This window comes from Bubalus bubalis, chromosome 9 (assembly GCF_019923935.1).
Source record: "Bubalus bubalis isolate 160015118507 breed Murrah chromosome 9, NDDB_SH_1, whole genome shotgun sequence".
NCBI classification, from domain to species: domain Eukaryota; kingdom Metazoa; phylum Chordata; class Mammalia; order Artiodactyla; family Bovidae; genus Bubalus; species Bubalus bubalis.
Genome location: NC_059165.1, coordinates 101036303 through 101059160, shown reverse-complemented (window position 1 = coordinate 101059160; position 22858 = coordinate 101036303). Strand labels below are relative to the sequence as shown.

Here is a 22858-nt window from a genome sequence, read left to right as displayed (position 1 = left end):
CAGGTCAACCTTTACTGAGATAACTTTGACATCCCAACCTCTCTTCCTTGAGGTCTCTGTTCAAATGTTACCTTGTTTGACACCCTAGCTATATACCCAGGAAAGAATATCACCTCATCCACCACTTCCTATATATCTTATCTGTTTTTCTTAATTTTATTTATCAGAATTTGACATGTTATAAGATTTCTATTGTTTATATTCTTTCTCCATCATTGAACTGTGAGGACTTTTGTCTCTCAGCACACTCTACTTCTTGCTTACGAGATGGTGAGTACTCAATATATACCTTCAATGTTTTGTCAGAATTTCTCATTCAAAATTTGCAATGCATAATCTCTTGAGGGAAAGACAGAGATGAACAGGAATTTACAGTCAAAGGATGACTGAAGGGAACAAGATTCACACAAAAATTATAGGCATTGAGCTCATGATTGCAGAATACAAATTGTAGAATTTCAACTAAGTCAGCAAGGCCCAGTTTTGTTCAATCTTTTTTTTTTTTTTCTAGGTAGTGCCCTTCAGCACATGGAATTAAAAAATGATGCACAAATTTCAAAATTTTGTTCTTGGATTTTCAGAGGAACCAGAACTGCAGCCCCTCATATTTGTGATTTTCCTCTCCATGTACCTGATCACTGTGTTTGAAAACCTGCTCATTATCCTGGCTGTCAGTTCAGATCCCCACCTCCACACCCCTATGAACTTCTTCCTCTCCAACCTGTCCTTTGCAGACGTCTGTTTCATCTCGACCACCATCCAAAATATGCTGTGGTACATCCAGACACAGAACAAAGGTATAACGTATGAAGGCTACATCGGCCAGATAAGTTTGTTTCCTGCTCTTCACAGGGCTGGATAACTTTCTCCTGACTCTGATGGTCTATGCCTGCTACCCGGCCATATGTCACCCTCTGCGCAACATAGTCATCCTGAACACCAGGATCTGTGGACTGCTGGTGCTAATGTCCTAGATCTTGGGTGCCCTGAATTCCCTGTTACAAAGCTTAATGATGCTTCGGTTGTCCTTCTGCACAGACTTGGAAATCCCTCACTTTTTCTGCAAATTCAATCAGGTTGTCCAATATGCCTCTTCTGACACCTTTCTTAGTGACACAGTAATATATTTTGCAGCCGCAATCCTGGGTGGCAGTCCATTCACTAGAATCACTTATTCAAACTCTAAGATACTTTCCTCCATACGACAAAATCCATCAACTCAGGGAAAGTATAAAGCATTTTCCACCTGTGCATCTCACCTCTTGGTTGCTACCTTATTTTACTGTACAGTCTTATCAGTGTACCTTCTACCCACAGTTCACAGTTAAATATAATGGCCTGAGTGATGTACACAATGGTCACACCCATGCTGAACCTCTTCATCTACAGTCTGTGGAATAAAGGCATAAAGAGGGCTCTAAGAAAAAAAAAAAAGAAGAAGAAGATTCATTGAGGTGGCATCTCTAAAAATGCCAACTTGCCTGTGGTTGAAGAAGTGAACATGATTGCAGGGCTCAGAAAATCAGAGCCAGAAATCTCTATGATTTGATCAGATTGTAGGTGTAAACTATATTTTTTCTATTATTTCCTGATATTTTCTTTTCTTTGACTTCAACTTCTATTTACATTTAAGAAATTAAATTTAAGTTTTCTGCTCTAATATATAAAGTGTTTTTCCTTTTGTATATTTTTTGCTTCACACAGTCAGAGAATAATTAACAAATGATCATGAGGTCTGGTTATTAGTAAATCATTAGTGAGATACATATGTGTGTGTGTATATATATATATATGTGTGTGTGTGTGTGTGTGTGCAGATTCAGTTCAGTTCAGTTGCTCAGTCATGTCTGACTCTTTGTGATCCTATGAACTTCAGCACGCCAGGCTTCCCAGTCCATCACCAACTCCTGGATCTTACTCAAACTCATGTCCATCAAGGGGCAAATTAGTTGAGATTAAATGTAGAAGCCAGATTGGGGGAGAAATAGATGAGGACATATTACCAAGCAGAGGAAGTGCAAAGGAATTTATAGAGCATCAGAATTCAAATCCACAACTTTCGAAAACTAGCTCTTACCCAATAAGAAAATGAAGTAAAATCTCCCAACATGCAGTCAGATACTTATGGAGAAGAATGGTTTGCAGCAAATTGAGTGTATCAGCTAGGTAAGAATGCACTGATTTCAAGTAACTGATAAAACAAGGAGTCGAAAATGTGATGGATGTCTGACCAAAAGTGTGTGGTCTGGGTGGGAAAGAAATGAAACTGGGAGATGACTAATTAAATGAGAATAAAAGGAAGAGTTGAAATTTAAATTTTGCTGGGCAGATGGCTGGATGACATCACAGACTTAATGGGTAAGAGTTTGAGCAAATTCTGGGCGATAGTGAAGGATAGGGAAGCCTGGTGTTCTGCAGCTCATGTGGTTGCAGAGAGTCCAACATGACTTAGTGAGTGAACAACAACAACAACAATCAGAAGAGGAGAAACAAGAACAGATAGAAAGCTGTGATAAAAGAGTACAATATAGGAAGTTATTAATAGGATTGAAGAAGATGCTAAGAGCCAGGGGACTTTCCTTCCAAAATCTTTCCACACACTAAGATTGTAATGCCTCCCTCTCTTCACCCCTCTCTCCATCTCTCCCTCTCTCTCTTTCTTCCTTCCTTCTTTCCTTTCTTCCTTTTCCCTTTCCTCTTCTTTCCACCATTCTCTTCTTTTCTTTTTTTTAACTCTTGATGACTATTTCTTGTCTTCTGTATTCTCATACCTTAAACACCATCTACCTCATCCTTATTTTAAACTGATACCATTGGCTCCAAACTCACTGAGAAATCATAATAATTCAGAAGCAATTTTCCAAAGCAATCTGCCTCCATAACAATCCACCCAGTACCTCTACCACTAAAATCTCTGCTTTCCCGCTGTTACTATAAACACTGCTCCTATGAAAGCCAATATCTCCATATATACCCTAGACACATTCTCTTCCCCTACCAAAGAAAATCTTCAGAAAATCTCCTGTCTTTTGTAGCATCAAATTTGCTGTCACCAGTAGATTACACACAAAATTATTCAAACACACTGCCATTTTCTCCATATTTCTTGACAAAGTTTATAATATGTGATTTGTGCATTAATAAAATTGTGTTATTTTGACCCCACATTCCCCTCCAGATACTGCCCCTGTATCTCTGGTCTCCACTTCATGAAAATTTCTCCAGAGAGCATTCCAAAAGTACTAGCTCCTCTTTCTCTCCTCTATATAACAGAATGTGAACAGAGAACTGCCAAATGTACAATCTGGATTTTAAAAAAAAAAAAAAGGCAGAGGAACCAGAGGTCAAATTGCCAAGCTCCATTGGATCATTGAAAAAACTAGAGAATTCCAGAAAAAAAAATCTACTTCTGCTTCATTGACTATACTAATGCCTTTGACTGTGTAGTTCACAACAAAACTGTGGAAACTTCTTAAAAGATGGGAATACCAGACCATCTTTCCTGCCTTCTGAGAAACTTATTTGCGGATCAAGAAGCAACAGTTAGAATTGGACATGGAACAACAGACTGGCTCAAAACTGGGAAGGGAGAAGGTCAAGGCTGTGTATTATCATCCTGCTATTTAACTTACATGCAGAGTACATTATGCAAAATGCCAGATTGGATGAAGCACAAGCTGGAATCAAGATTTCCAGAAGAAATATCAATGACCTCAGATATACAGATGAAAACACCCTTATCACAGGAAGTGAAGAGGACTTAAAGAGCTTCTTGATGAAGGTGAAAGAGGACAGTGAAAAACCTGGCTTAAAACTCAGCACTCATAAAACAAAGGTCATGACATTCAGTCTCTTCACTTCATGGCAACTAGATAGGGAAACAATGGAAACAGTGACAAACTTTATTGGGGGGGGGGGCTCCAGAATCACTGTGAATTGTTACTGCAGCCATGAAATTAAAAGATGCTTGTTCCTTGAAAGAAAAGCTATGACCAACCTAGACAGCATATTAAAAAGCAAAGACATTACTTTGCCTACAAAGGTCCATCTAGTCAAAGCTATGGTTTTTCCAGTAGCCATGTACAGATGTGAGATATCGACAATAAAAAGGGTGAGCATTGAAGAACTGATTCGTTTGAACGGTGGTGCCACAGAAGACTCTTGAGAGTCCCTTGGACTGGAAGGAGATCAAGCCAGTCAACCCTAAAGGAAATCAATCCTGAATATTCATTGGAAGGACTGATGCTGAATTTGAAACTCCAATACTTTGGCCACCTGATGAGAAGAACTGACTCATTGGAAAAGACCCTGATTCTGGGAAAGATTGAAGGCAGGAGATGGGGATGACAAAGGATGAGATGGTTGGATGACATCACTGACTCAATGGACAGGAAGGAGTTTGAGCAAGCTCTGGGAGTTGGTGATGGAAAGGGAAGCCTGGTGTGCTTCAGTCCATGGAGTCAGAGTCAGGCAGAATGAGCAACTGAACTGAACTCAACTGAACTCTTTTATGATTAGATATCTATTTGCACAAATCCAAGGGGAAATGTGGAGAAGGCGATGGCACCCCACTCCGATATTCTTGCCTGGAAAATCCCATGGACAGAGGAGCCTGCTAGGCTATGGTCCATGGGGCCGCTGAGAGTCGGACACGACTGAGCGACTTCACTTTCACTTTTCACTTTCATGCATTGGAGAAGGAAATGGCAACCCACTCCAGTGTGTTTGCCTGGAGAATCCCAGGGACAGAGGAGCCTGGTGGGCTTCTGTCTATGGGGTCGCACAGAGTCGGACACAACTGACGCGACTTAACAGAAACAGAAGGGGAAATTACCTATATTCTGGTCTACAATAAGATAGACCAGAACAAGGACAGGGATCATCTTTGAGCAGTAATGTGAATCCTGATTTTTAGATTCATTTTACTGTACTATATCTTTCCAGCACTACAAATAGACACACAGATAATATATCCTTAAGAAACAAACATTTTAAGATTTGAAGATGTTGTAAATTAAAGTTTTACAAAACAAAACTATTAAAGGAAAAAATTAAGCTAAAATCAGAGTTAAAGAATTAAAATGAAAAAAATATTTAACTGAGAAATAAATTTCAGAGCTAATTCTTTGACAAAAGTCAAATAGAAAAAATCAGATATTTAAGAAAAGCAATAAAAAGAAAGATTAGGAAAAAATTAGGAAAGAGAAAAATGGACACATGCATAAGAAAATGCTTGAGTTTGCAAGATATTATAACTGTAAGTCAAATTTTTGAAAATGTCTAAGAAATGAATTTATTGATTAATTTATTGGTTGATTCAGGATGGAGGATAACATATCAATAGTTAAGAAAAGAATGAAATGAAAATCACAACATAACTGAGAATGCCATGGAAATGTGTGACATGAATATTGGATGAAATCCCCTTTAAGTCTTAAAGAAAAAAGAAAGTCTACCATCACTAATGCTGTTTACTAATCCCTTCGATACCCACCTAAGGGCTCCCCTGGTGGCTCAGACAGTAAAGAATCTTCCTGCAATCTGGGTTGAATCTGGGTTGAATCCTGGGTCATGGAGATCCCCTGGAGAAGGGAAGGGGTACCCACTCCGGTTTTCTTGCCTTGAGAATTCCATGGACAAAGAAGCCTGGCAGGCTACAGTCTGTGGGTCACACAGAGTCAGACACAGCTAAGTGAATCACTTCACTTTGACATCTAAATATCATTGTTTGAAGATAATAGATTGGTGGCTGATAGTGAATTGACAACTGAAAATCTCTTTTCAATGAATGATTTTAGTAAGGCAACTGATATAAAACAAATATGTAAAAACCAATAACCATTTTAAGGTGACATTCAGTAGCACATAGTACATTTATAGTGTTTTGCAAAATCACGTCTGTTGTCTGACTCTTTTGTGACCTCATGGAGTGTGGCCTGTCAGGCTCCTTTTTTTTTTTTTTTTTTAATTTTTTTTTTTTAAACTTTACAATATTGTATTAGTTTTGCCAAATATCAAAATGGATCCTTTTTTTTTCCAGGATTTTCCAGGCAAGAATACTGAAGAGGTTGCAATTTTCTTTTCCAGGGTATATTCCCGAGCCAGGGATTAAACCTGTGTTCCTGCATTGACAGATGGATTCTTTACCACTGAGCCACCAGGGAAGTCCTAAAAAAATAAAATAAAATAATCACTTCTATCTAGTTCAAAACATTTCATCACTATGGGCGCTTCTTGTACAAATTTTTTTAATTTTTCTGTAAATCTCAAATTGTTCAAAAATGAAAACTACCCCAAAAAAGAGAGTGCAATAAAAAAAAAAAAAGTGTTCATCAGTACAGTTAAATCTCTTTGAAAAAAGATCATTATTACTTCAAATAATAACAAAAATAGAAATATCCTGGATCACAGAAGAGAAACTTGCAAATACACAAAGAGTAGTAAATTTGCTCAATAAGCTAAAAATTTTTGAGGACTATCATGATAAACATGTATTGCAAAAGTAAGTTTTAACATTCTAACATGAAAGCAGATAATGCTGACAGATCCTTAGCATTTGGTTTCAGAAGAGAAAGGAAGGAAGCTGACAGGAAGTGAGACTGAAAAGAACTCTGGAATTGAATTGTGTAGAATGTTTTAGTAAACATTTACCATTACATTATCCCCACTTGTTAATACTCTGAGAGATCTGCCTGCCTTCACACCTGTTTCCAACAGCACACACTTTACTGCCATCACTGAGCCTAGTCCCCTGGACACTTTCTTTCCTGGGTGATGGATGTTCAACTCAACTCCAAGGAAGTGCAGGCAGGTGACATCAGGAGTCACTTCTCAGAAAGAGCACAGATGAACTTCCTCCTTCATGGGACAAGGGAGCTGCAGTGAGAGAAGTAAGGGGCATATTTACTATTTCTGTGGCTTCAGAGATTGAATTCTCACAACTGCTCATTAAGTTAATTGTTCCATTGTTACTCTATTCTCAGAGAAATTTGGTTCCCATGAATGAGGAAGCCAAAATAAAAGGGGCTTCTTTCTAGTTTCCTACCCATGGGAGAATCTTAAATGTGAGGTACACATATCCCCTCCTCTTGCATCTTAGTCACAATGCTCTTTTCTCCATGGATCTAACATCCATTTTCTTTCCCATGAACATTTATTTAACATTTAAGATTGAATTTCTTTGACTGTCTAAGACACACTGGCAAATTGTTCATAACTAAGCGAGTCCCAAGCACCTGGACTTGGAGTTGCCAACAAAGAATTGGGACATGCTCATTTTTCAAGAAAACCGTTTCCAATGACTTCCATTCATGCTGTAATGTTGGAATCTACAGGAATTTCTAGGCATACAGTGAAAGAAATATGATAAGAGGTGGATGGCTGGCAATAGAGGCAGGACTCTGCAGGTATCTTACGGTCAAAACAAGTCCATTGAACACTCCTCATTTTTCCAGCCAGAGGAACAAACCATTTTTATTAATTTACAAGGGACTGATTTTAAAGTTATAATCAACATTAACAATCTGTAAGAAAATAAAAACCAGGAAGCACTTTGGACGACTGTTTTTTATTTTATTTTATTTTTAAACTTTACAAAATTGTATTAGTTTTGCCAAATATCAAAATGGATGACTGTTTTGAGTGACTATTTTCATCTTGAATAAAGACGTCAACAGGATGAGATCTTTTCTGTTGGTTTCCGGCACATAACAACATGAACCAGCTGTAAGTTTACACTTATCCTTTCTGTCTTGAGCCTCTCTCCCAACTCCCCCATCCCACCACTCTAGATTGTCACAGAACACTAGGCTGAGTTTCCTGTATTGTGCAAAAACTTCCTACTAGCTGTTTTACACATTGCAGGTGTGTAAAACATATATATCTTAATGCTTTTCTCTCAATTCATCCCACCCTCTTATTACCCCCACTGTGTCCACAAGTCCGTTGGCTACACCTGTGTCTTTCTATTCCTACCCTGCAAATTAGTTCATCAGTGACTTTTTAAAAATTGAAATATAGCTGACATATTATATTACTTTCACATGGAGTATATACTGATTTGACATTTGAATACATTGCAAATAATGACAGAGATAAATCTAGTAAACACTTGTCACCATGCAAGATTATAACAATATTACTGACCATATTGTCAATGTGCCATATTACTTTCCCATGGCATGTCTATTTTATTACTGGAGATTTTTACCTCTTGATCCCATTCCCCTGTTTTGTTCCCCCGACACTCTGCCTACAAGCAAACACCCACTTGTTTACCAAATCTATGATTCTGTTTTCAGTTTGTATGCTTGTGTGTTTTGATTCTTAGATTCTACATGTAAGTGACATCACATGGTCTTTGCCTTTGTCTAATTTATATCACTTAGCATGATATCCCTAGGTTTTTCAACTGGTAAAATTTCATTTTTATATGGCTGAGTAATCAGCTCAGTTCAGTCATTCAGTTGTGTCCCACTCTGCAACCCCTTGGACTACAGCACACCAGGCTTCCCTGTCCATTACCAGCTCCCAGAGCTTGCTCAAACTCACATGCACTGAGTCGGTGATGCGATCCAACCATCTCATCCTCTGGCGTCCTCTTCTCCTCCTGTCCTCAATCTTTCCCAGCATCAGGGTCTTTCCCAGTGAGTTAGTTCTTCATATCAGGTGGCCAAAGTATTGGAGTTTCAGCTTAAGCATCAGTCCTTCCAATATATAGTCAGGACTGATTTCCTTTAGGTTTGACTAGTTTGATCTCCTTGCTGTACAAAGGACTCTCAAGAGTTTTATCCAAAACAACAGTTCAAAAGTATCAATTCTTCAATGCTCAGCTTTCTTTATAATCCAACTCTCACATCCATACATGACTACTGGAAACACCATAGCTTTGACTGAATGGACATTTGTCAGCAAAGTAATGTCTCAGCTTTTTAATATGCTGTCTAGGTTGGTCATAGCTGTTCTTCCAATGAGCAAGTATCTTTTAATTTCATGGCTGCAGTCACCATCTGCAGTGGTTTTAGAGCCCCAAAAAATAAAATCTGTCACTGTTTCCATTGTTTCCCCATCTATTTGCTATGAAGTGATGGGACTGAATGCCATGATCTTCATCTTTTGAATGTTGAGTTTTAAGCCAACTTTTTCACTCTACTCTTTCACTTTCATCAAGAGGCTCTTTAGTTCTTCGCTTTCTGCCATAAATATGGTATCATCTGCATATCTGAGGTCATTGATATTTCTTCCTACAATCTTGATTCCAGTTTGTGCTTCATCCATCCTGACATTTTGCATGATGTACTCTGCATATAAGTTAAATAAGCAGGGTGACAATATACAGCCTTGTTGTACTCCTTTACTAATTTTGAACCAGTCCATTGTTCCATGTATGGTTCTAACTGTTGCTACTTGACCTACATACAAGTTTATCAGGAGGCAGGTAAGGTGGTCTGGTATTCCCATCTCTAAGAATTTTCCACAGTTTGTCATGATCCATGCAGTCAAAGGCTTTAGTGTAGTCAATGAAGCAGAGGTAGATGTTTTCCTGAAATTTTCTAGCTTTCTCTGTGATCCAATGGATGTTGGCAATTTGATCAGTTGATGCTCTCCCTTTTCTTAATACAGCTTGAACATCTGGAAATTCTAGGTTCATGTACTTTCAAAGCCTAGCTTGGAGAATTTTGAGCATTACTTTGCTAGCAATGGAGCCTGGAGGTCTACAGTCCACAGGATCACAGAGTCAAACATGACTGAGCACACACACACACACACACACACACACACACACACACACACAAAGTTAGGCAAAGACTGAGAGGTTAACAGAAATTTGTAAACAGACATGGCAGAGGGAATGCTTTAATGGGGACAAATTTCACACCAAAATTATAGCTATTGGTTTTATGACTGCAAAATACAAATCACAGAATTTCAAGTATATTAGTGATGCTTTATGAGAATTGTTCATATTATTTTTGCACTGTTTCCAGGTAACCCTGCTACATGAAACCAAAAAATGGTACACAGATATAAGAAATTCTTATTCTTATATTGTCAAAGAAACCAGAACTACAGACCCTAATATTTGGGCTTTTCCTGTCCGTGTACCTGATCACTGTGTTTGGGAACATACTCATCATCCTGATTGTCAGCTCTGACTCCCACCCCCACCCCCAAATACTTCTTCCTCTCCAATCTGTCCTTTGTAAACATCTGTTTCATTTCCATCACCATCCCAAATATGCTGTGGAACATCCAGACACAGAGCAAAATTATAACATTTGCACATTGCACTACATCAGTCAAGTATATTTTTAATATAAATTTATTTATTTTAATTGGACAAGTATATTTTTTTACTTCTTTGCAGGATTGGATGGCTTCCTTCTGGCTGTGATGGCTGATGACTGCTTTGTGACCATCTGTCACCCCCTGCACTACACAGTCGTCATGAATCCCCTGTTCTGTGGACTGCTGGTGCTGGTGTCCTAGATGATGAGTGCCCTCATTTCCTTGTTACAAAACTTAATGATGTTGTGGGTGTCTTTTACAGTCTTGAAAATCCCCCACTTCTTCTGTGAATGTAATCAGGTGGTCCAACATGCCTGTTATGACACCTTTCTGAATGACATCGTGATGTATTCTTCAGCTGGAGTACTAGGTGGGGGTCCCTTCATTGGAATATTTTACTCTTACTCTAAGATAGTTTCCTCCATAAGAGGAGTCTCAGCTCAGGGGAAGTATAGAGCATTTCGCCTGTGCATCTCACCTTTCAATTGCTGCCTTTTTTTTTTTTTTTTTTTTGCCTTATTTTATGGTATGCTTCTAGGAGTGTATCTTAGCCCTGCGGATATCCACTGGTTAAACTTAAGTTTAGCAGCCTCAGTGATGTACACTGCAGTCACACCCATGCTGAACCCCTTCATCTATAGTCTGTAAAATAAGACATAAAGAGGTCTCTGAAAAGATTCATTTGGATGGTTTCTAAAAAAAGGCCAACTATTCTGGGACTGAAGAAATACCCATGATTGCAGGGCTAAAATCAATGAAGCCTGAAACTACCTTTATTGGATCAAATTATGGAAGTAGAAATTTCTCTTTCTATTGTGTCTTGAAATTTCCATTTCTGTGACTTCAAATTCTCTCTACACTTAGGTAACTCAATTTATCAACTTTTCTGCTGAGATACCCATAGTTTTTCCATTTGTCTATCTCTCCTTCTTTCACAGAGTTTTCCCAAACTTACAACAAATAGTTGCAAAGTTCTGGTTCTTGAGAATATGGATGTCTTAAGAACAATCTCTTCTCAGGTGAAATATTACCACAAGTTTTTGTTCTGTTTTGTTTTGTTTTACTAAGAATAGTCGTGAGTTGTATTACTTATATGGAATAAACTCTACTTGGCACCTTCTCTGTGAAATGTATGTAGCTCACCTTATTAGACTTTTTTTCCTGTCTAATATATAGATAGTTTGCAATTTGTTTTCCTACTTTTGCAGTTTTCTCCAATCTTGTATCAGAAATATTTGGAAATTCCTTCTTTTACCCCCCCCCATGGGGCAGCCTGAATGTCGTACGAATAATTTCTTCTCAAACTATATTTATCATCCCAAGTTTTTTTTTTTCCCTTTGTATACTGGAGTTATTAGTTATATTTGTCATGTGAATAAAAACTACACTATCTGAGACCACAGTTTGCCATATTTGCATACATCATTTATTTATATATAATTACCTTAACTGTTCTTCCTGATAATGTAGAGTTTAACTGATAATGTGCTTTATAGATGGGATTCCCAGGTGGCAGTAGTGGTAAAGAACCTACCTACCAATGCAGAAGCTACCCGTTCAATCCTTGAGTCAGGAAGATATGCTGGAGAAGGAAATGGCAACCTACTCCAACATTCTTGCTTGATGAATCCCATGGACAGAGGAGCCTGGTGGGCTACAGTCCATAAGGTCTCAAAGAGTCAGACACTACTGAAGTGACTTAGCAGGCATGTTCATGCTTTAGAGGTGGTGACTGAGTTTTATTCTCCTCCTTAACATCCCCTATTTTTATTCAGTCATGTCCACATCCTTGCCATAGCGACTGGAAAAATGTTTATCAAATATGTATCTCCATGTGCAGTCTACACAGAGACACAAATTTGAATAGATAGGTTGACTTAATATGGTCTTTGAGTCAAGGAAGACCTTAACTATATATGATGAAGCAAAATTTTAAATTATGCTTTATATTCAGTTCAGTTCAGTCGCTCAGTTGTGTCCGACTCTTTGCGACCCCATGAATTGCAGCATGCCAGGCCTCCCTGTCCATCACTAACTCCCAGAGTTCACTCAGACTCACGTCGATCAAGTCAGTGATGCCATCCAGCCATCTCATCCTCTGTCATCCCCTTCTCCTCCTTCCCTTAATCCCTCCCAGCATCAGAGTCTTTTCCAATAAGTCAACTCTTCGCATGAGGTGGCCAAAGTACTGGAGTTTCAGCTTTAGCATCATTCCTTCCAAACAAATCCCAGGGCTGATCTCCTTCAGAATGGACTGGTTGGATCTCCGTGCAGTCCAAGGGACTCTGAAGAGTCTTCTCTAACACCACAGTTCAAAAGCATCAATCCTTCGGTGCTCAGCTTTCTTCACAGTCCAACTCCCACATCCATACATGACCACTGGAAAAATCATAGCCTTGGCTAGATGGAACTTTGTTGGCAAAGTAATATCTCTGCTTTTGAATATGCTGTCTAGGTTGGTCATAACTTTTCTACCAAGGAGTAAGTGTCTTTTAATTTAATGGCTGCAGTCACCATCTGCAGTGATTTTGGAGCCCAAAAAAATTAAGTCTGACACTGTTTCCACTGTTTGCCCATCTATTTCCCATGAAATGATGGGACCAGATGCCATGATCTTCATTTTCTGAATGTTGAGTTTTAAGCCAACTTTTTCACTCTCCCCTTTCACTTTCATCAAGAGTCTTTTTAGTTCCTCTTCACTTTCTGCCATAAGGGTGGTGTCATCTGCATATCTGAGGTTATTGATATTTCTCCCGGCAATCTTGATTCCAGCTTGTGCTTCTTCCAGCCCAGCGTTTCTTATGATGTACTCTGCATAGAAGTTAAATAAGCAGGGTGACAATATACAGCGTTGACATACTCCTTTTCCTATTTGGAAGCAGTCTGTTGTTCCATGTCCAGTTCTAACTGTTGCTTCCTGACCTGCATACAAATTTCTCAAGAGGCAGGTCAGGTGATCTGGTATTCCCATCTCTTTCAGAATTTTCCACAGTTGATTGTGATCCACACAGTCAAAGGCTAAGCAATAAATTTCATTTTCATGCTGTATTGAAGTGTGGAAGACTGGTGCCCAGGCAAAAGGTTTTCTTTCTTTTTTTTTTTTTTTTTTCTTTTTTGGTTTGTTCCATTTGGATGTAGAATTATTTGAAATATTTATTTTTAATATTGAATTAGCTTTTTTCCACTTAAAAATGTACATTTCTCCCTACAAATGTGAATCCTCTACTGATCTTAATGAAATAATTCCTCTTTCATAAATTTTGTCCTATTCACTAAAGTAATTTTTTTTTGGTTAGTCTAGCTAAAGTTTTGTCAATTTTATCTTTTCAAAGAACCAGCTCAGTTTTTTTTTAAAAATATTTGATATTGCTTTCCTCACCATTATTATATTTATCTCTGATTCTCTTTGTTTCCTTTCTTCTTCTAATTTTGGACTCAGTTTCTTCTCCCTTTTCTAATACCTAGTCATAATTTTTCTTTTATTTTACTAAGAGTAGTAATTCAAAATAGCATGGTGCTGGCATAATAAGAGACATGTCAAGACCAGTATACCACAGTGGAGAGCCTGGAAGTAAACCCATGCATACATGATCACTTAATATTTGACAAACCAGCCAAGAATGCTCAGTGGAGAAAAGACTGTCTCTTTAATAAATGGTCTGGCCAAAACTGGGTATTCACACTTAGAAAGATGAAGCTAGACTCTACTCATACCTCTCACAGTTCTACTGTCTTAGCAATTTCAATTATACAATACAATATTTTCAACTATATTAATCATGCTGTTTATGAGATCTTCAACCTTATTATCTTTTGTAAAAATTTGGACTCTCTTGCCAACCACTCCTCAATCCCCATGCCCAGCACCTTACAATAACTGTTCTACTTTTCTTCTATATATTTATTTTTTATATTAAACACAAGCAATATCATATAATGTTTATCTTTCTCTGACTTACTTCACTTAGCATAATGCTTTCAAGGTCCATCCATATTGTTGCCAATGACAGGGTTTTCTTCTATTTAAAGTTAAATTTCCTTGTCTATTTCTACCACACTTTGTCTCCTTATCTGTCAACAGTTTGTCTCCATACAATGACTGTTGTGAATGAACGTAGGCCTGCAGATAGTCCTTTGAGATAATGTTTTTCACTTCCTCTAAATATATCCTAGAAGTGGGATTGCTGGATTATATTGTTCTATTTTAATTTCTTGAGGAGCTTCCATACAGTTTTGCATGATGGCTGTACTAGTTTACTATCCCACCAACAGTACTAAAGTGTTTCCTTTTCTCCACATCTCCTCCAGTATTTATTAGCTCTTGTCTTTTCAATAAAATACATTCTAATGGTGTGAAGTTATATCCCAGCATAGTTTTGATATACATTTACCTGAATAGTCATGGTAATTGACCACCTTTTCATGTACTTGTTGGACAACTGTATATCTTTGTCCTTTGGAAAAATGAAAAAATGTCCAAAGGAAAAATGTCCTTTGCCCTTCTTTTACTTCCAGTATTCTTTAGATATAATTGACATGTAGCACTATGTAAACTGGGGCTTCCCTGGTGGCTCAGGCAGTAAAGAATTTGCCTGCAATGCAGGAGACCCAGGTTCAATCCCTGGGCAGGGGAGATACTCTGGAGAAAGAGAAGACAACTCACTCTGGTATTCTTGCCTGGAAAATCACATGGATAGAGGAGCTTGGCAGGCTACAGTCCATAGGGTCACAAAGAGTTGGACATGACTGAGTGACTAACAATTTACTGCTGTATATATAAGGTAGTAGTCAGTCAGCGTGCTTGGTAAGAAGCTACTCCTCAAATCACAATGGCTTACAATAATGAAAGTGTATTTTTATCATATTAGACACATCCTGCAAGGTGTCTATGGCTCTGACCTGATTGTGCTAGGTTGCATGCATATCTTCATTCTGGGAGTCATGCCGATGGACCAGCTCCTATGTGAAAGGTGCTCTTTCTCGTGATAGAGAGGGACAGTAGTAGAAAGGGTAGACTTTCCTAAAGCCTCTTTGAGCTTCTCCTTTGGCACTGAGCACCTCATGTCTGCCCTCATTCTATCCAGCAAAGTATGCGACATGTCCAAGTTCAAAGCCAATCAGTGGGGACATGCACTCCTTCCACTTGAGGCACATTCAAGACTCAAAGCAATGGGTGAGGATGTGCAGTCCTCCTAAGAGTATGAAGTAAGAGTAAATCAATACTTGTGAAAAATTTAAAAAGTCCACCTGGGGAAGAAACAACCACACAGATAGTCTATACTTCTATTAGCAGCAAATCTTTATCAATTATATTCTATAGACTTGCAACAAAGGAAGATAAGAAGAGTTGGAGAAACGTATGATTTAAGAAACAGCAGTTTTACACACATACTTAGTAAGGTATTGTTGCTGTTTAGTCTCCAAATCCTGTCCAACTCTTTCTGAGCACATGGACTGTAGCTCACCAGTCTCCTCTCTCCATGGGATTTCCCAGGTAAGAATACCATAGTGGGCTGACATTTCCTACTGCTGGGGATCTTCCCAACCCAGGGATGGAACCTGCGTCTTCTGCATTGCAGGTGGATTATTTACCACTGAGACACCAGGAAGCCCTAGTAGATCATAGAAACATGGTAAAATAGATAGAATAAAAATTCTTACTGAGGCTGTATAAAGCCAACAACAGGGTGTCACAGTTTATGTCCTGTGTAGAATAACTGAGGTGATGTGTCTTCACAATCACTCTGCTTCTTGTGTGGGGCCCTCGGAGCAGATATGCCTTCAAGATCACATCTCATTCTCTCCCAAGAGCAGTCATCCTGGACTCATTTCTAATCAGTAAATTCTCTGAAGTCCAAACGATCTTAGTAATTTTGGAACTTGGACAAAATCATAACAGGTGCTACAGATTGAGCATCTGTTTGTGACACGTAATTTTCTGTGACTCTAAAATATCATCAACTTCTCACACCAGCTCCTTAGGTGGAAATTCCCCAGTTTATAGATAAGGAAATAAAGGTTAAAAGTTTATTTCCTGTCAAGAGAGAAATACTCAAGAAGCACATGTAAACTTAGGTATTCAGATATTAAATGACCAGATCCAACATCTGACCACCTTTCATCAGACCTGAGGTGGGAAGGAAGAATCCTAATGGAGAAAATCTTAAATACCTACACCTGACTGTAACACTCGTCCACAGTCTTGATACTCACGAAAGTGATCCGCAGAACAGGACCTGACCCGCAACATCAACATCTGGGAGCTTTAAATTTAAATTAAAAAAAAAAAAATACTGAATCTCTAGAACACTCTAGTCTTGTCAAATCAAAGTCTGTATTTGAAAAATATTCCCTAGTTATTCACACACACATTGATGTTGGGAGAAGTGCTTATTTAGTGAACATTGTTTCTCAACATTGACATTGTGATGGGTAATTCCTTGTGTTAGGGGATGTCCTGTGCATTTTAGTTTTGTTAAATTGTATCACTTGCCTCAGCACACTTTGTTTCAATTGCACTTCCCCAGATATGACAATCAAATATTTCTCCAGATATTTCCAAGTGTCCTCTGGAGCCAAAATCATCTCTGATTGAAACCACTGGCCCAGAGCAAAAGAACTAGGAAATATTCTGTGTTGTAATCAAAGCACATGCCTTACTCAGTTCATAACTTTGAGCCAATCACCTCACAATTCTGAAAATTTAGAAGAAGATTCAAAATAGTATAGTCCTCATAGGATGGCCTGTTGTAAAATTTAAATGAGACAATATATATATGATTCTAAGCTCTGCCTATGGTGTGTCAAAAAATCTAAATTTATCTCTTATAATTACAAAACATTTTATAAGAAAAGGATGAAAAAACAGTTTAACACTTCTATTAAAAAACTAATACAGTCCAGGTTTGATGCACGATACTGGATGCTTGGGGCTGGTGCACTTGGACAACCCAGAGGGATGGTATGGGGAGGGAGGAGGGAGGAGGGCTCAGGATGGGGAACACATGAATACTTGTGGCAGATTCATTTTGATATATGGCAAAACCAATACAATATTGTAAAGTTAAAGAAAATAAAATTTAAAAAAATTAAAAAATAAAATAAAATATTAAAAAAAATACAAAATTCCTAATTGATGTGAGGAAAGCACTATGAATCCAAGGGTTATTTTACCCATGATTTTATAGCAAAGGGACACACTTCTCTCCCTTATTGAAGTAATAATACTAATTTTCTGGATATATCAAGAGCTGCCTTCTCACCATAAACCAGTGCCTTCAAGACCCAAGATACCGAGTCAAGACAGATTCCTCAGGATTAGACTTGGAGGAAATTATGATTGAAGTTTATAAAACATTTTAGTGTCAGACCTCTGGAAGCCAGGAGAGAATCTGGAGTAGTAATAAGAACTGAATACACTTGACTTCTCACCCGGTCACTTGGGATCAGCAAATCAGTGGGGGAAAAAAATCCATTCTGTCCAGACAAGTTCCCCTGAGGAAACGATGTGATCAAGGTTGGAGTAATAAGGGAAAATGTGCTGAGCACGTATAATGAGCAAGTACAGAAACTATAAGGAGCTATGACCATCTCTGCGACTGCAATGTCTGAGCACTTCCACCTTGAGCTGGAGTGGGCATGGTTTTTGCATTTGCACTCCCTAGTCCTATTCTGCTTCACTCCTTCCTGCTCTCTTGTTGGAAGACAGACCTTCAGTCTCCATCATCAACCATCCAGGGAGGAATTTGGATTCCCACATAAAGACCTTCCTCTCAGCTGTCCCAGCCAGGTGAGTAAAAGACTCCAGTGGGCATTGCAGGAGAAAGATAGAGACAGTGAAACCTATGAACATTTACCTGACGTCATTTGAAAAGACAAACAGCTGGCCTGGAGCATAGAGGTCTCCGTGATTGTTTGTTTGATTGACTAATTTATAATACATTTATTTAACATGTTAAAAAGATAAATGTCTATCAGATTCAGCAAGTCAAGGATTGTTGTTGACAGTTATGGGATGGGAATTAAAATCTAGTTGGATGAGACTCAAGAAGAAATGGGGGGGGGGTGTTGTTCAGTTGCTCAGTAGTATCCAACTCTTTGCAACCCCAGCATGCCAGGCTTCCTTGTCCTTCACTATCTCCTGGAGTTTACACAAACTCACACTGAATTGGTAATGCCATCTCAGCCATCTCATCCTCTATCATCCACTTTCCTCCTGCCTTCAATCTTTCCCAGAAGTTTTACTGTTTAAGGGAGTAGGAAAATAAACTATTAGATTAGGGATGGTTTGCAGTGAAATGAGAACATTTCATTATTTGTTTTAATTTTTTTTAATTTAAATTTTATTTTATTTTTAAACTTTACATAACTGTATTAGTTTTGCCAAATATAAAAATGAATCCGCCACAGGTATACATGTGTTCCCCATCCTGAACCCTCCTCCCTCCTCCCTCCCCATTCCATCCCTCTGGGTCGTCCCAGTGCACCAGCCCCAAGAAGAACCCCAGGGTTAGTAGAAGGAAAGAAATCTTAAAAATTAGAGCAGAAATAAATGCAAAAGAAACAAAAGAGACCATAGCAAAAATCAACAAAACCAAAAGCTGGTTCTTTGAAAGGATAAATAATTTTTAAGATGGGGTGTATTTGAGCAACTTCTATATTCATTAGGATCCCAGGTGGCACAGTGGTAAAGGATCCACCTGCCAATGCAGGAAACATGAGACACAGGTTTGATTCCTGGGTCAGGAAGATTCCCCTAGGGAATCTTCCCCTGGAGAATCTTCCCTTGGAAAATTCACTTTGGTATTCTTGCCTGGGAAATCTCATGGATAGAGGAGACTCGCGGCTTCAGTCCATTGGGTCACAAGGAGTCAGACATGACTGAGCATGCACTGATCAATGGAGTAGTTATTGCCCTATAGCCACAGTTCTTGAGATACACATTTCACAGAAGCCCCACTCACCCTGAATATTCACTTGACAAAGAAGTTGCATTTAATATATAAGCAGGCATATGTTAAAGGGATTAACTTTGTAATTAGTTCACCAGCTGAGAGACTGAACAGAGTTTTCAGTTTATTAGCCATTTACTCTCTCTACTGCTAATTGTCTATGTAAGCATTTTATTTTATATACTGGTGTCTGAGTGATTTTATTCCTTTTTTTGGCTATATTATTTCCTTTATAAATCATTTTATCACCAACTTATAAAATGCCAGGAACAGCACTCCAACATGTGGAAGAAGGAGAGAACTAGACATATTTTTAATACTTTGAAAAGTCTTACTGCTGAAAATAGAGATACATGTAGTGTTTCTCTCCCCACCCTTCCCCTTCCCTGCAGAGGTGTGTTAGGTGTCTTTTTGTGACACCATTTCACCCAAAACTGGCCTAAGCTGCAACCAGTTCCCTTACCACAGATTCCCTATTCCTCTCTCCCTTTATTCTTATTTTTTTATTGCATTCTTTCAAACAAAAAGTTATGATTTTTAAAAGAAGCTTACTATTTACCATTTAAATATGTATATATATATATGTTTGCTATATATATAGTTTCTATATATAATTGCTCAAATATACCCCACCTTAAAGCATATATATATATATATATATATATATATACTTTCCAGGTGTTTCAGTGTGTAAAGAATCCACTTGCAATGCAGAAGATACAGGCAGACACGAGTTTGATCCCCAGGTCGGGACAATCCCCTGGAGGTGGGCATGGCAACTCACTCCACTATTCTTGCCTGGGAAATCTCATGGTGAGAGGAGCCTGGTGGGCTACAGTCCATGGGGTTGCAAAGAGTCAGACATGACTGAAGTGACTGAGCATGCAGGCACGCACGCATATGTATGTATGTATGATGTATTTGTTGGGTTGTGTGAGAGTTTATAAATTGTGAGTTGTCCAGGACATCAGTTGGCTATATTTTGTCCTCTCGCCCATTGCTTTTTAAACATAGTAGTCATCCTTTGCTGCCATCTTGTCGAAAACATGTGTTTGTATTCAGCTTAAGATTGCTTACATCTTTTTTAAAAGCATGTTTGAATCCATTTATGTTTATACATTTGGAATTTGCAGTGTTAGATACTGCTTCCTTCACTGTTTTTTAAAAATTATATTTCCAATCCTTTTCATAAGATTACATCCATTTCATTTATATTTAAACTTATGTTAACTCGAGTGTTGCTATTTTGTATATTTTCTTTTAGATTCATCTTACTCTTTTCCTAATATTCAATACTGTTTAGTAAAATTGTTTTTAATCAGCTATATTTAATCTGCTTTTATTTCCCCTGATATTCTTTGTGTTTTATAAAATTTATTTCTACATAAATGCACACCTTTCTGAAACCTCAAGAGTGAACAGTAAACAAATCATGTGAGGTCCCTGTCTGTTAGGGTCTCACATTCTGATGAAGAAAGAAGATTACAATAAAATAAATGCATATGTGACAAAAAGTCCTCAGGCATAAACCAAATGAAGAAAGGGGAAGATTTTTGTAGAATGTGGAAGGTTTATAGCATGTGAACTTTATCTTTGGAATAGGAATCAGAAACAAAAGTAGAATGTGACCAACAGGTTTGTCAAAAAGAGATCAGAATACAAAGCCAAAGAATAACAAAGAAAGATGTGACAGGAAAAAGAGAGAGAGAGAGAGAGAGAGAGAGAGAGAGAGAGAGAGAGAAGGGCCAGCTTCATCCACTATTGGACCATATCAAAAATGGTGGTGTTTCAGTCCCTAAGTCGCCTCTGATTTTTGTGACCTCATGGACTGTAGCCCATCAGACTCCTCTGTCCATGGGATTTCCCAGGCAAGAATACTGGAGCGGGTTGCTATTTTCTTCTCCAAGTCTTCCTGACTCAAGGATAAAATCTGGGTTTCCTGAATTGCAGGAGGATACTTTACTAACTGAGCCATGTAGAAAGCTCATAATTTTAAAAAGTAATAAATGCACTCAAACACAGAAAAGACAGGAGTAACTAATTCCCACACCTCAGGGGAATGAGATGGATACTGTAATAAGACAGTGGAGGAATAAATATGTAGTGAGTGTGTGGTTCCTTGGGTCTGAGGTCACTTTAGCATGCACACTTCTTCATGTTCTCTCTGCAAACTGATTCTTCTGTTGAGCTCTTTATTTTTATTGTTTCTCTCTTAGCATGAACTAGGCTTCTTTCAAAACTATTCTTGTGTTTACTGCAATGGATAAGAAATGTTTTTGACTGAGTCCTAGAGTAAAGAGGTGGCCCAAGTGGTAAAGAACCCACCTGCCAATGCAGGAGATGTAAGAGGCATGGGTTCAATCCCTGGGTCAGGAAGATCCCCTGGAGGAGGGCATGGCTACCAAGTTCAGTATTTTTGCTTGGAGAATCCCGTGTACAGAGGAGAGTGGCAGGCTACAGTCCAAAGGATGGCAGAGTCAGACACGACTGAAGTGACTTCACACCCTCGCAGGCATAGTGAAACAGGAAATTTACATATGATCTAGTATGTGTGCACAGACAAGGAATAAATACACATGTATGCACCTATGCAAACACACACAAACACACAAGGAAGCTAAACAAAGAAAACCAAAAACATTTACGACATATGACACATCCTGATATTTTCATGTTTTACTGTATTCTATATTGGTCTTACAAACTGCATAGACTGTAGCTGTAACAGGTCTGAACCTCTAATAGAATATAAAAAACATTCCTCCAGCATGTCTTCCAAATCTATTTACTGTTTCCCAGCTTCATTTTGTTTTCTAATCATAGGCAATTTCTTTGAGAACACATTATTTCATTCCTTTATGCAATATATATTTATTCAGCTACTGTTTCCAACTAAGTATGGGGTGTTAAGGATTATGTATGACATTGATACCTGGCTCATGACATTCACAGTCTAGCAGAGAATATAAGATATGGAATTAAATTAAAATTACACACTGATTACCTTATTGTGTAAATTATTGTAAGAGAGTATCTTTTTGTGGAAATGTTTAAAAAAAGAAGATTCATATAGATGATATGAGTTCAGTTCAGTAGCTCACTCTTGTCCAACTCTTTGCAACCCCATGCACTGCAGCACGCCAGTCCATCACCAACTCCCGGAGTTTACTCAAACTCATGTCCATTGAGTCAGTGATGCCATTCAACCATCTCATCTTCTGTCAACCCTTCTCCTGCCTTCAATCTTTCTCAGCATCAGTGTCTTTTCCAATGAGTCAGCTCTTCGTATCAGGTGGCTAAAGTATTGGAGTTTCAGCTTCAACATCAGTCCTTCCAATGAAAACTCAGGACTGATCTCCTTTAGGATTGACTGGTTTGATCTCCTTGCAGTCCAAGGGACTCTCAAAAGTCTTCACCAACATCACAGTTCAAAAGCATCAATTTCTGGTGCTCAGCTTTCTCTATAGTCCGACTTTCAGATCCATACATGGCTACTGGAAACACTGTAGCTTTGACTAGAGGGATCTTTGTTGGCAAAGTAATGTCTCTGCTTTTTATTGAAGAATTACTTTTTTTTTTAACTTTACAATATTGTATTGGTTTTGCCATACATCAACATG

The 22858-nt window shown here is 38.3% G+C and overlaps 2 pseudogenes; both read left to right on the top strand.

Annotated features, from left to right (window-relative positions):
* Window positions 1-541: 541 nt before the first annotated feature.
* On the top strand, window positions 542-1328 carry LOC102391907 (annotated as a pseudogene).
* A 1026-nt stretch (window positions 1329-2354) lies between these two features.
* Window positions 2355-10935, top strand: LOC112587088 (annotated as a pseudogene).
* Window positions 10936-22858: the final 11923 nt, after the last annotated feature.